This window comes from Giraffa tippelskirchi, chromosome 6 (genome assembly GCF_054371585.1).
Source record: "Giraffa tippelskirchi isolate mGirTip1 chromosome 6, T2T-mGirTip1v1.2.pri, whole genome shotgun sequence".
Classification (NCBI taxonomy): Eukaryota; Metazoa; Chordata; class Mammalia; order Artiodactyla; family Giraffidae; genus Giraffa; species Giraffa tippelskirchi.
Window position 1 is genome coordinate 125676186 of NC_137280.1, and position 15677 is coordinate 125691862.

The 15677-nt window shown below is 40.3% G+C and overlaps 1 protein-coding gene across 5 annotated transcripts in view; it reads right to left on the reverse strand.

Moving 5' to 3' along the window:
• DIAPH1 (diaphanous related formin 1) overlaps positions 1 to 15677 on the reverse strand; it is a 112197-nt gene that overhangs the window by 24197 nt on the left and 72323 nt on the right. The window lies entirely within an intron of this gene.

A 15677-nucleotide genomic window follows, 5' to 3' on the forward strand; every position in this document is an offset into this window, starting at 1 on the left:
ATCATGACATCTGGTCCCATCACTTCATGGCAAATAGAAGGGGAAAAGGTGGAAGCAGTGACATATTTCTTCCTCCTGTGCTCTAAAATCACTGCAGATTGTGACTGCAGCCATGAAATTAGATGATTGCTCCTTGGCAGGAAATCTATGACAAACCTAGATAGTGTCTTAAAAAGCAAAGACATCACTTTGCCGACAGAGGTCTGTATAGTCAAGGCTATGGTCTTTCCAGTCAAGGCTATGTGAGAGTGGGACCATAACGAAGGCAGAGCGCCAAAACATTGATGCTTTCTAAGTGTGGTACTGGAGAAGACTCTTGAGAGTCCCTTGGACAACAAGGAGATCAAACCAGCCAATCCTAAAGGAAATCAACCCTTAATACTCATTGGAAGGACTGATGCTGAAGCTGAAGTTCTAACACTTTGGCTACCTAATGCGACAGCCAACTCAACTGGAAAAGACGCTGATGCTGGGAAACATGGAAGGCAAAAGAAGAGGGCGACAGAGAATGAGACGGCTGGATGGCATCACCGATTCAATGGACAAGAATGTGGGCAAACTCCAGGAGACGGTGAGGGACAGGGAGGCCTCGCATGCTGCAGTCCATGGGGTGGCAAAGAGCAGGACACGACTTGGCAACAGAACAACCATCACCACCACCACCATCACCACCAAACAACAGAATGGGAAAGACTAGAGATCTCTTCAAGAAAATGAGAGATACCAAGGAAACATTTCATGCAAAGATGGGTACAATAAAGGACAGAAATGGTAGGGACCTAACAGAAGCAGAAGATAATAAGAAGAGGTGGCAAGAATACACAGAAGAACTATACAAAAAAGATCTTAATGACCCAGATAACCACGATGGTGTGATCACCTACCTACAGCAAAACATCCTGGAATGTGAAGTCAAGTGGGCCTTAGGAAATATCACTACAAACAAAGCTAGTGGAGATGATGGAATTCCAGTTGAGCTATTTCAAATCCTAAAAGATGATGCTGTTCAAAGTGCTGCACTGCATATGCCAGCAAATCTGGAAAACTCAGCAGTGGCCACAGGACTGGAAAAGGTCAGTTTTCGTTCCAATCCCAAAGGCAATGCCAAAGAATGTTCAAACTACTGCACAACTGCACTTGTCTCACACACTAGCAAAGTAATGCTCAAAATTCTCCAAGCCAGGCTTCAATAGTACATGAACCATGAACTTCCAGATGTTCAAGGTGGATTCAGAAAAGGCAGAGGAACCAGAGATCAAATTGCCAACATCCACTGGATCAGAGAAAAAGCAAGAGAATGCCAGAAAACCATCTACTTTTGCTTTATTGACTACACCAAAGCCTTTGATTGTGTGGATCACAATAAACTGTGGAAAATTCTGAAAGAGATGGGAATACCAGACCACCTGACCTGCCTCCTGAGAAATCTGTATGCCCGTCAAGAAGCAACAGTTAGAATTGGACATGAAACAACAGACTGGTTCCAAATCAGGAAAGGAATACATCAAGGCTGTATATTGTCACCCTGCTTATTTAACTTATATGCAGAGTACATCATGCGAAATGCCACGCTGGATGAAGCACAAGCTGGAATCAAGATTGCTGGGAGAAATATCAATAACCTCAGATATGCAGATGACACCACCCTTATGGCAGAAAGCGAAGAACTACTAAAGAGCCTCTTGATGAAAGTGAAAGAGGAGAGTGAAAAAGTTGGCTTAAAACTCAACATTCAGAAAACCAAGACCATGGCACCCAGTCCCATCACTTCATGGCAAATAGATGGGGAAACAATGGAAACAGTGACAGACTTTCATTTTGGGGGGCTCCAAAATCACTGCTGATGATGACTACAGCCATGAAATTAAAAGATGCTTTCTCCTTGCAAGAAAAGCTATGACCAACCCAGACAGCATATTAAAAAGCAGAGACATTACTTTACCAACAAAAGCCCATCTACTCAAACCTATGATTTTTCCAGTAGTCATGTATGGATGTAAGAGCTTTCTATAAAGAAAGCTGAGTGCCAAAGAACTGGTGGTTTTGAACTATGGTGTTGGAGAAGACCCTTGAGAGTCCCTCGGACTGCAAGGAGATCAAATCAATCAATCCTGAAGGAAATCAGTCCTGAATATTCACTGGAAAGACTGATGGTGAAGCTGAAACTCCAATACTTTGGCCACCTGATGTGAAGATCTGACTCACTAGAAAAGACCCTGATGCTGGGAAAGACTGAAGGTGGGAGGAGAAGGGGACGACAGAGGATGAGATGGTTGGATGGCATCACCGACTCAATGGACATGAGTTTGAGTAGGCTCCAGGAGCTGGTGACGGACAGGGAAGCCTGGCATGCTACAGTCCATGGGGTCGCTAAGAGTTGGACACAACTGAGCCACTGAACTGAAGTGAACTTTACATTAGAAAAGAAAGAACTCAAATCAGTAATTACCTACTTTAAGAAAAATGCACATATACAGAATCTAGAAAAATGGTTCTGAAGAATTTATTTACAGGGCGGCAATGGAGCAACAGACATAGAGAACAGACCTATGGACAGGGGAGACGGGAGGAGAGGGTGAGATGTATGGAAAGAGTAACATGGAAACTTACATCATCATATGTAAAAATAGATAGCCAACGGGAATTTGCTGTATGGCTCAGGAAACTCAAACCGAGGCTCTGTATCAACCTAGAGGGGTGGCATGGGGAGGGAGATGGGAGGGAGGTTCAAAATGGAGGGGATATATGTATACCTATGGCTGATTCATGTTGAGGTTTGACAGAAAACAATGAATTTCTGTAAAGCAATTATCCTTCAATAAAAAAATAAATAATAAAAAGAAACTAGAAAAAAAGAAGAAGAAGAAAAACACCCATAGCAAGCAGAAGGAAGAAAATATAAAAGAACAGAAATCAGTAACAATAAAAACAACAGAAAAAATAGTCAATGACACAAAACACTGGTTTAAAAATTAAATCAATATAAATCTCTAGAAAGGGTGACAAAGGTAAAAAGAGAAGATCTATTTCTCCACTATAAGGAATGAAGCAATATGATTTTAGATCCTGCAGCCATTAAGAGGACAATAAGGGGATATTATAAATAACTTAGTATTTATAAACTGAGCAATCTACCAAAAAATGGGCCAATTCTTCAAAACCCACAAACTACCAAAAAGTCAACCAGGATGAAACAGGTAACTTGAGTCCTACTGAAATCATTTAAAAAACTGAATTCATGACTAAAAGTCTCCTGAACAGAAAATCTCCTGGCCACAAGGCTTCACTAGAGAATTTTACCAAACATTTAAAGAAAAATTAATGCCAATCTCCTTTGGAAAATAGAAAAAGAGGAAATACTTCCTACGTCATTTTAATGCCACCAAACTATCCACTTTAAATGGTTAATTTTATGTTAAATGAATTTCACCTTAATAAAAAAATGTGTAATTTTTAAACACTGTTTAAGATATTTAAAATCACTAATTAAATCAGTAAAGTTTGAATATGGATTGTATATTAAATAACATTGCTATATCAATGATAAATTTCCTAAATCTGATAATTTCACTGTGGTTATGGAAAAGAATGCCCTTGTACTTGGGAGAAACATGCTGAAGAATTTAGGGGTAAAGGGCCATGATGTTGGTACTTTATCTCTGAAACAGCTCAGTTAAAAAAGAAAGAAAATATTCATAGCAGCATTATTTGTAACAGACAAAACATAGAAACAACTCATCTGTCAACTGACAAATGGAAAGACAAAACGTATAGACATACAATGGAGTACTATTCAGCCATAAAAAAGAATGAAGTGCTACTACATGCTGCAACATGGGTGAACCGTGCAAATCTTGCAAATGGTTACTGAAAAAGGCAGACACAAAAGTGCAAATATTGTGTGATTACACTGATACACAGCCGAGAGGAGCTAGACTGGGCCGGGGGCCGGGGGCCGGGGGCAGCGGCCAAGAGGAGCTAGGCCAGGCCGGGGGCCGGGGGCGGTGGTGAAAGGAGTTACCCCAGGCCCAAGAAGCAGCGTGGGCACAGGAGGGCCGAGAGGAGTTACTCCATATTCAAGGTCAGGAGGGGCTGTCATGAATAGATACCCCTTGTCCAAGGTAAGAAGCAACAGCTGCACTTTGCTGGAGCAGCCGTGAAGAAATATCCCATGTCCAAGGTAAGAGAAACCCAAGTAAGATGGTAGGTGTTGCGAGAGGGCATCAGAGGGCAGACACACTGAAACTAAAATTACAGAAAACTAGCTAATCTGATCACATGGAACACAGCTTTGTCTATCTCAATGAAACTAAGCCATGCCGTGTGGGGCCACCCAAGACGGATGGGTCATGGTGGAGAGGTCTGACAGAGTGTGGTCCACTGGAGAAGGGCATGGCAAACCACTTCAGTATGCTTGCCTTGAGAACCCCATGAACAGTATGAAAAGGCAAAAAGATAGGACACTGAAAGATGAACTCCCCAGGTTAGTAAGTGCCCAATATGCTACTGGAGACCAGTAGAGAAATAACTCCAGAAAGAATGAAGAGATGGAGCCAAAGCAAAAACGATACCCAGCTGTGGATGTGACTGGTGATAGAAGCAAAGTCCGATGCTGTAAAGAGCAATATCGCATAGCAACCTGGAATGTTAGGTCCATGAATCAAGGCAAATTGGAAGTAGTCAAACAGGAGATGGCAAGAGTGAACGTCGACATTCTAGGAATCAGAGAACTAAGATGGACTGGAATGGGTGAATTTAACTCAGATGACCATTATATCTACTACTGTGGGCAAGAATCCCTTAGAAGAAATGGAGTAGCCATCATGGTCAACAAGAGTCCAAAAGGCAGTACTTGGATGCAATCTCAAAAACGACAGAATGATCTCTGTTCGTTTCCAAGGCAAACTATTCAATATCACAGTAATCCAAGTCTATGCCCCGACCAGTAACGCCGAAGAAGCTGAAGTTGAACGGTTCTATGAAGACCTACAAGACCTTCTAGAACTAACATGCAAAAAAGATGTCCTTTTCATTATAGGGGACTGGAACGCAAAAGTAGGAAGTCAAGAAACACCTGGCATAACAGGCAAATTTGGCCTTGGAGTACAGAATGAAGAAGGGCAAAGGCTAATAGAGTTTTGCCAAGAGAACGCACTGGTCATAGCAAACACCCTCTTCCAAGAACACAAGAGAAGACTCTACACGTGGACATCACCAGATGGTCAACATCGAAATCAGACTGATTATATTCTTTGCACCCAAAGATGGAGAAGCTCTATATAGTCAGCAAAAACAAGACCAGGAGCAGACTGTGGCTCAGATCATGAACTGCTTGTTGCCAAATTCAGACTTAAATTGAAGAAAGTAAGGAAAACCACTAGTCCATTCAGGTATGACCTAGATCAAATCCCTTATGAGTATACAGTAAAAGTGACAAATAGATTTAAGGGACTAGATCTGATAGACAGAGTGCCTGATGAACTATGGACAGAGGTTCGTGACATTGTACAGGAGACAGGGATCAAGACCATCCCCATGGAAAAGAAATGCAAAAAAGCAAAATGGCTGTCTGAGGAGGCCTTACAGATAGCTGGGAAGAGAAGAGAAGCAAAAAGCAAAGGAGAAAAGGAAAGATATTCCCATCTGAATGCAGAGTTCGAAAGAATAGCAAGGAGAGGTAAGAAAGCCTTCCTCAGCGATCAATGCAAAGAAATAGAGGAAAACAACAGATTGGGAAAGACTAGAGATCTCTTCAAGAAAATTAGAGATACCAAAGGAACATTTCATGCAAAGATAGGCTCGATAAAGGACAGAAATGGTATGGACCTAACAGAAGCAGAAGATATTAAGAAGAGGTGGCAAGAATACACAGAAGAACTGTACAAAAAAGATGTTCATGACCCAGATAATCACGATGGTGTAATCACTCACCTAGAGCCAGACATCCTGGAATGTGAAGTCAAGAGGGCCTTAGAAAGCATCACTATGAACAAAGCTAGTGGAGGTGATGGAATTCCAGTTGAGCTATTTCAAATCCTCAAAGATGATGCTGTGAAAGTGCTGCACTTGATATGCCAGCAAATTCGGAAAACTCAGCAGTGGCCACAGGACTGGAAAAGGTCAGTTTTCGTTCCAATCCCAAAGAAAGGCAATGCCAAAGAATGCTCAAACTACCGCACAATTGCACTCATCTCACACACTAGCAAAGTAATGCTCAAAATTCTCCAAGCCAGGCTTCAGCAATACGTGAACCGTGAACTTCCAGATGTTCAAGCTGGTTTTAGAAAAGGCAGAGGAACCAGAGATCAAATTGCCAATATCCGCTGGATCATTGAAAAAGCAAGAGAGTTCCAGAAAAACATCTATTTCTGCTTTATTGACTATGCCAAAGCCTTTGACTGTGTGGATCACAATAAACTGTGGAAAATTCTGGAAGAGATGGGAATACCAGACCATCTGACCTGTCTCTTGAGAAACCTGTATGCAGGTCAGGAAGCAACAGTTAGAACTGGACATGGAACAACAGACTGGTTCCAAATAGGAAAAGGAGTATGTCAAGGCTGTATATTTTCACCCTGCTTATTTCACTTATATGCAGAGTACATCACGAGAAATGCTGGGCTGGAAGAAACACAAGTTGGAATCAAGATTGCTGGGAGAAATATCAATAACCTCAGGTATGCAGATGACACCACCCTTATGGCAGAAAGCAAAGAACTACTAAAGAGCCTCTTGATGAAAGTGAAAGAGGAGAGTGAAAAAGTTGGCTTAAAGCTCAACGTTCAGAAAACTAAGATCATGGCATCTGGTTCCATCACTTCATGGGAAATAGATAGGGAAACAGTGGAAACAGTGTCAGACTTTATTCTTTTGGGCTCCAGAATCACTGCTGATGGTGATTGCAGCCATGAAATTAAAAGACGCTTACTCCTTGGAAGGAAGGTTATGGCCAACCTAGATAGCATATTTAAAAGCAGAGACATTACTTTGCCAGCAAAAGTCCGTCTAGTCAAGGCTATAGTTTTTCCAGTGGTCATGTATGGATGTGAGAGTTGGACGGTGAAGAAAGCTGAGTGCCGCAGAATTGATGCTTTTGAACTGTGATGTTGGAGAAGACTCTTGAGAGTCCCTTGGACTGCAAGGAGATCCAATCAATCCATCCTAAAGGAGATCAATCCTGGGTGTTCGTTGGGAGGACTGATGTTGAAGCTGAAACGCCAATACTTTGGCCACCTCATGCGAAGAGCTGACTCATTGGAAAAGACCACAATGCTGGGAAGGATTGGGGGCAGGAGGAGAAGGGGATGACAGAAGATGAGATGGTTGGATGGCATCACTGACTCGATGGACATGGGTTTGGGTGAACTCCGGGAGTTGGTGATAGACAGGGAGGCCTGGCGTGCTGCGATTCATGGGGTCGCAAAGAGTCGGACACGACTGAGCGACTGAACTGAACTGAACTGACACTGATACAAAACATCCAGGATAGGCAAATTGAGACAGAAAGTAGATTAGTGGTTGCCAAGCTGGGGGAAAAGGAAGTGAAGACTGACTGCTAATGAATTGAGGGTTTCTTTTTTATGTATTGAGAATGTTCTAGAATTAATGCAGTGGCTGCACCACTGTGTGATATACAAAAAGATCATGGAATTGTACACAAAGGATGTGTACAATATATACATACATACTTAATACAATATATACATACATACAATGAACCACAGGTCTAGATGGAAACTCTAAAATTATTAACCTTCTAAAAGAAATCATAGGGAGTTTCCTGGAAGTTCAGGGGTTAGGACTAAATGCTTTCACTGCCATGGCCTGAGTTCAATCCCTGGCTGAGGAACTAAGCTCCCACAAGCCTTGTGGCATAGCAAAAAAGGAAAAAAAGAAAAGAAAAGAAATTGGAAAAGTTTCCACCACTCTGGAGGGGGCAAAGATCTCTCAGAAACAAAAAGTACAAATTACATGGTAGGAAGAAATCTAAGGTGGCCTCCTGGGATTTCCTTGGAGTTCTAAGAAAGTAGGAGTTCCCTTCTAATGCACATACCCTGTATAACTCCCTTGAATGTGAGTGGCTTGACCTATTCTGGGGAGCCCTTTAAAACAAAGAAGCAGATGCTCTCCTGTCATTCTTAAAGCAGTTACCGCCATGCTCTGGAGAAGGCCACATGGCAGGAAATGGTGCGCAGCCTCTATGAGCTGAGAAGAGTCAATGGTGGATGGCTAGCCAGAGGAGAGGAACCTGTGTGCTACAGTTATAAGGAACTGGATTCAGTCAAATACTATGTAGTGTGGCAGAGGACACTGAGCTCCAGATGGCAGTCAGCCCAGTCAGAACACGGACTTCAGTTTGGTGTGATCTTGAGCAGAGAATCTAGCTAACTTGGATTCCAGACCCATGCAAACTGTCAGACACTAAATCTATGTTGTTTAAAACCACTAAGTTTGTGGTAACTTGTTACACAGCAGTAGAAAATTATATATAACATAAAATAAAAAACAGATAAAGTGGACTATCAAAATTTTAAACTTTTATTCTTTGAAAGACATTGTTAAAAAATAAAGACATGTGACATACGGACAGAAAATGGCCTGCACAGCATGCGGGAACTTAGCTCCTTGACTAGGGATTGAACCTGTGTCCCCTGCATTGGAAGCATGGAGTCTTAATCACTGGACTGCCAGGGAAGTCCCTGAAAAACACATTTTTGATAAAGGACTAGCATTCAGAACATATAAAAAAAGTCTCATAAGTCAACCACAAGAAAATAAACACCCCAATTTTTAAAAATAGGCAAAAGACATTGGACACATTAGCTGAGAGGATACACAGATGAAATGGTAAGCTCAGAGAAGGTGCTCAACATCATTAACTCATTAGGAGTATGAACTAAGAATTAAATTAATTAGGGATTAAAACTATAAAGCTCAAGCTATTAGAATCACTAAAATGGAAAAACAAAACAAACTGATAAACACTAAGTGCTGGCGAGGATGCAAAGCACCTGCAACTTTCATAATTGATCGTGGAAATGAAAAAAGTGGTATAACCACTTTGGAAGGTAAACTGAAAATAGTCTGACAGTTTCTTATACAGTTAACCATACATTCATTGTAATGTATGACCCAACAATTCCATTCCTAGGCATTTGTCCAAAAAAATAAAAACATGTATGTTCAGACAATATCTTGTATGTAAATGTTTCTATTGGCTTTATTCAAAATTGCCAAAAACTGGATTCAACCCAAATGTCCATCAGCAGTGAATGAACATATACACTACTCAGCAATAAAAAGGAATGATCACGCATGCAAACAACATGGACAAATCTCAAACACATGATGCTAGGTGAAAGAATTCAGACTTCAAAAACTCCTTAGTGTAAGATTTCATATATATGACATTCTGAAAAATAAAAAACTGTAGGGAAAAGAAAACACATCAGCCCCTGCTAGGGCTTAGTGGTGAGAAGAAGGGGATGAACAAATGGGGAGGAGGAAACTTTAAGAATGATGAAACTGTTCTCTATCTTTACATGCCTGTATACATTTGTCAAAACTCACAGAACTGTACACATAAAAAGGGTAAATCTTATTATATGCAAATAATACCTCAACAAACCTAATTAAACACATTGCATCTTCAAAGCCAATAAAATGCAGTAGTGTAAAGCTACAGTAACTCTGCTGCTGCTGCTGCTAAGTAGCTTCAGTCGTGTCTGACTCTGTGCGACCCCACAGACAGCAGCCCACCAGGCTCCTCCGTCCCTGGGATCCTCCAGGCAAGAACACTGGAGTGGGTTGCCATTTCCTTCTCCAATGCATGCATGCATGCCAAGTCGCTTCAGTCATGTCCGACTCTGTGTGACCCTATGGACAGCAGCCCACCAGGCTCCTCTCTCCACAGGATTCTCTAGGCAAGAATACTGGAGTGGGTTGCCATTTCCTTCTCCACAGTAACTCTAGGAGTGATAAAAGGAACAAATGAAGTTCTTAATAAGAAATAATAATAAAGAAATAGACAAGATTCTAGAAAAAGATATGAAATACATTATGCTGCTGCTGCTGCTGCTAAGTCGCTTCAGTCGTGTCCGACTCTGTGCGACCCTATAGACGGCAGCCCACCAGGCTCCGCCATTCCTAGGATTCTCCAGGCAAGAATACTGGAGTGGGTTGCCATTTCCTTCTCCAGAAACACATTATATGCTAAAGTAAAAACTGAGATCAATTAAAAAAGTATAGTCTAGGACTTCCCAAGTGGCTTTAGTGGTAAAGAACCCGCCTGCCAATGCAGGAGACACAAGAGACTTGGGTTCAATCCCTGGGAGAAGGGCATTACAACCCACTCTGGTATTCTTGCCTGGAGAATCCCATGGACAGAGGAGCCTGGCAGGCTACAGTCCACGGGGTTGCAAATAGTTAGACATGAGTAATTGGCAACTTAGCATGGATACATACACACACACACACACTGTATATAAATAGATATAGTGTATATCTAGTGCCCTCAGGACAAGCTGCTGAGCATATGTCATTGATTTTAAAAAAAAGTATAGTCTAATATAGGGATTGGTAAACTTTTTCTTAAATTGCTAGAAAATAAACATATGGCTCTGTGGGACACATCACCAGAGAGGATACACAGATAGTAAGTAAGCTCAGAGAAGGTGCCCATCATTAACTCATTAGGAATATGAATTTTCTAATTGCAATTTCTGTTGCAATTACTCAGCTCTGCTGGTGTAATATTAAAGAAGTCAAGAGACAATATGTAATCAAGTGGGCATGGCCATGTTCCAATAAAACTTTCTTAACAAAAATGGGTTGGCCAGTTTTCTGACTACTGATCTCATCAATAGTGTTGGAACAACTGGTTCTCCATTTTAAAGGAAAATAGCTAAGAACTTTATACTATTCACAAAAATAAACTGCAAATACATTAAACAGCTTAATGTTAAAAACAGAAATACAGGGGCTTCCCTGGTGGGTCAGTGGTAAAGAATTTATCCGCCGATGCAGGAGATATAGGTTCGATCCCTGATTCGGGAAGATCCCACATGCCTTAGAGCAACTGAGCCTGTGCACCGTAACTATTGAGCCTGTGCTCTAGAGCCTGGGAACTGCAGCTGTTGGGCCCATGTGCTGCAACTACTAAAGCCCACGGGTTCTAGAGCCCATGCTCCTCAACTCTTAAGAGAAGCCACCACAATGAGAAGCCCTCGCACCATAACTAAAGTAGCCTCCACTCTCTGCAACCAGAGAAAGCCCAAGCAGCAACAAAAATCCAGCACAGCCAAAAATAAAAATAAATAAATAAAATTCATTAAAAAAAAGAAATGCATTATAATTCTGAATAAAAGAAAACTTCCCTAAGAATAACACAAAATCAAGATGGTATTAAGGAAAAGATAGACTGATTTGAGTATATAAAATTTTGGTTTTTCAATGTAGTAAAAAATCATCAGAAAAAATATGAAAAGAAATGAAAGTTTCCATTTCCAGTATTGGAGGTCAAGTCTTCCATGGAAAAAATACCAAAAAATGCTGGTATGGTATTTAAAAATCACCTTGAAGCACAGAAGAGCTAAGAAGATGGTGATGAACTGCTCCAGAGAAGTAAGCAGAACACTGGAGCACTGTTAGTGTTATTCTGAGGGCTCTGTGCAGCAAGGGTGCACAGGGATCAAGATCCAGTTACTGAGCCATACAGCAAATTCCTGTTGGCTATCTATTTGTATCCACCTAAAGGGGTGGGATGGGGAGGGAGATGGGAGGGAGGTTCAAAAGGGAGGGGATATATGTATACCTATGGCTGATTCATGTTGAGGTTTGACAGAAAACAATGAAATTCTGTAAAGCACCTATCCTTCAATAAAAAAATAAATTAAAAAAAAAAAGATCCAGTTCCTGCTTAATGTGGGGAATCTCATACAAGACTCCTCTTTTGTTGGGAACCCAAAAGATTACATCCTCAGAGATAAAAGTGAACACAACAGGTTTGCAGTTGGGAGTCCTAGAAAATCTACACTCTAGGAACAGGGTGAACCAGAGGTAGATCAAGCTTTTCCAAAACCACAACCAAGACTTGGCATAGCTCACTTCCTGACTGGTTTAAGGTGATCTGCCCACACACTTATTTGTCTAGAGAGGAAAACACAATAGGAACAGATTTATGTATGATCCAGACATTGGAGCTAGCCAACGAGAATTGACAAGCCAGCCTTTTAGGGCTTCCCTGGTGGCTCAGACAGTAAAGAATCTGCCTGCAATGCAGGAAAACCTGGTTCAACCCCTGGATCAGGAAGACTCCCTGGCGAAGGGAATGGCTACCCACTCCAGTGTTCCTGCCTGGAGAATTCCATAGACAGAGAAGCCTTGCGGGCTATAGTCCATGCAGTCGCAAAGAGTCAGACACAATAAGAGCTAACATGTTCAAGAATACAGAGGAAAAAATAAAAATAGATGAAGATGAAGAAGTTTGTCAGAGAACTAAAATTTACTAAAAATATAAATGAATGGACATTCTAGAACTAAATAAAATTAAGAGCTCAGTAAAGAAAGAAAGAAGAAAAGAAAGTGAAGTCGCTCAGTCGTGTCTGACTCTTTGCAACCCCATGGACTGTAGCTTACCAGGCTCCTCCGTCCAGGGAATTTTCCAGGCAAGAGCACTGGAGTGGGTTGGCATTAGATGAGTTTAACTAGAGACACAGTAGAAGAAGTTGACGAATTGCAAGACAGATCAATATAGGAACTAGAGCCAAGAGATAAAAGAGGAAAAGTAACAAAGAGTGTAAGGAACATGTGAGGATGTCCAACATATGTGTAACTGGAGGCCCAGGAAGAGAAGCAAGGACTGGACAGAGCAATTACTAATATGGTGCTATACAAGCTGGGCTTATCATACGGCCCTAGTGGTAAAGAAGCCGCCTGTCAATGCAGGAGACGTAAGAAACGCGAGTTTCATCTAAAACTTTGTTAAGAGGACAGATTTCTTGTTAAGTGTTCTTACCAGAAAATGAAAATGAAGGGACATAAGCAATCTTTTGGAGGTGATGAATATGTTTATTACCTTGATTGTAGTGATGATATCACAGGTATATGCATATGTCCAAGCTCATCAAAATGTATACATTAAGTAAGTGCAATTTTTTGTATATTAAATATACCCGAATAAAGCTGGACGCTGGAGAGGGAGTTTGGGGGAGAATGGATACATGTATATGTATGGCTGAGTCTCCTTGCTGTCTACCTGAAACTATAACAACATTGTTAATCAGTTATACTCCAATATAAAATAAAAAGTTTTTTTAAAAAAAGCTAGAGGTTAGAGAAAGGGGGAGAAACATGACTTGGAGCATAGAAAGAGCCCCACAATTTCAGTCTTAAACAGATGCCTTAGATAGGTACGCAGAGAAAGTAAAATATTAGAAATAACAAAACCAAAAGAAACAAGCCCCATGACACATACACACATAAAATGGAATGTTAAATATGATATTATTGGCACCAAATCTGAAAGCAAAGTAAAATGCCAATAATTAAAGGACAAGAACAACTAGACAGAAGCAATATTTGAAGAGAAAATTGCTGCTAATTTTCTAAAAGTGATGAAAGACTGCAATACACAGAACCAAAAGCTTGGAGAATCCCAAGTATAAATACAAAGAAAACCACATGATGGCACATCACAGTAAAACTTCTGAGAGCCAGAATAAAAAAAAAAAATTCTCCCAAAGTAGCAGGATGCAGAATATGTTATCTTCAAATGAATAAAAAAACACTGACAGTGGAGGGTTGTTTTGTGTGTATGCTTTTTTTTTTTAAGGAAAAATAAAAAATATGCTTCAAAAATAAAAGTGAAATAAAGATATATCCAGATAAAAACAGAGACTTCATTACCACTAGCCTAAAATAAATAATAAAAGGGGCATGCATTTATTCAAGCAGAAAAAAAAAAAAGTATCCCAAAAGGAAATGTAGGTAGGAAGGAAAAACACTATAAAGGAGTTTTTAACTGAATACTGATATGATAAAATAATAGTAAATGTTAGCAGGGTTTAAAAAATAATGTTTAAAATATTTTTAAAAGAATTAAAATGCAAGACATGCATAATTCAAAAGATGTGTGTTAACAGTTAAAATATTATAAAGTTCCAACATTACTTGGAAGGTGGTAAAAGTTCTAAAGGTTGTAGTTAAGTTAAGCATGCATGTTGTAATTTTTAAGGTACACACTAAAAGGATAGTAAAAAATGTATAAATAAGAATAAGGGAAATGTGAAATAATAAAGTTTTAAATGAATCAATAAGAACAGAAAAAAAGGAGGCAAACTGGAAAAATCAAACAGAAACAAATAGCAATTGGTATGTATCAATTCAAGTGAATTAAATACTTTGCAATGAAAAGACTAATATCATCAGACTGGATTTACAAAACATACACACCAAATAAGTACTGTCAAGGGACACACTTTATAAATAAAGACACAGAAGTCTTAGGACAAAACAATGGAAGAAAATATACTAACCAAAAGAAAGCTGATGTACCTAGTATCCAATGAAAATTTTGTCTCTAATAATTCTACTGCCTTGAATGCTGCACATTTCATAGTGATAAAGGGTCAATCCACAAGGAAAATATAATAGTTCTAAATCTAAATACATCTAATAATTTAGTTTTAAAATATATGAAGTAAAAATTGAACTGAAAGAAGAAAAGGATAAATTCATAACTGCAGCAGAAGAATTAATACCTTTTGTATAGTAACTAATGAAACAAGCAGACAAAAACTTGGAAGGGATATAGAAAAATCTGAACACATCTAACAAACTTGAGCTAGTTGATATATTAGAACAATGCACCCAACAATGACAAATTACACCTTTTTTTCATATGCATATAGAACATTTACCAACATTACCAACATTTACCACATGCTGCTGAACAACCATCGACAGGAGAATGCTGGAACCCACCAAAAAGAGATACCCCACATCCAAGGACAAAGGAGAAGCCACAATACGAGTGTAGGAGGGGGCAAAATCATGTTTAAAATCAAGCCTCATACCCGCCAGAGACACTTAGAGGGCACAAACAAAAACTTGTGTGCACCAGGACCCAGGGAAAGGAGCACTGATTCCCAGAAGAGACTGAGCCAGACCTGCCTGTGAGTGTTTGAGAGTCTCCTGCGGAGGCATGGGTCAGCACTGGCCTGCCACGGAGACGGGCTCTGGCAGCAGCAGTCCTGGGAGGCATGGCCTGTGGCATAAATTCTTTTTTATTTTTATTTTTCTATTTTTTAACTTTACAATGTTGTATTTGTTTTGCCATACATTGACATGAATCCACCATGGGTGTACATGTTTTCCCCTTCCAGAGCTCCCCTTCCACCGCCCTCCCTATCCCATCCCTCTGGGTCATCCCGGTGCACCAGCCCCAAGCACCCCATATCATGCGTTGAACCTGGACTGGCGATTCGTTTCACATACGATAATTTACATGCTTCAATGCCATTCTCCCATATCATCCCGCCCTCACCCTCTCCCATATAGTCCATAATACTGTTCTATTTATCTGTGTCTCTTTTGATGTCTCGCATACAAGGTTATCTTTACCGATTGACTAAATACCATATATATGTGTTAGTATACTGTACTGGTGTTTTTCTTCC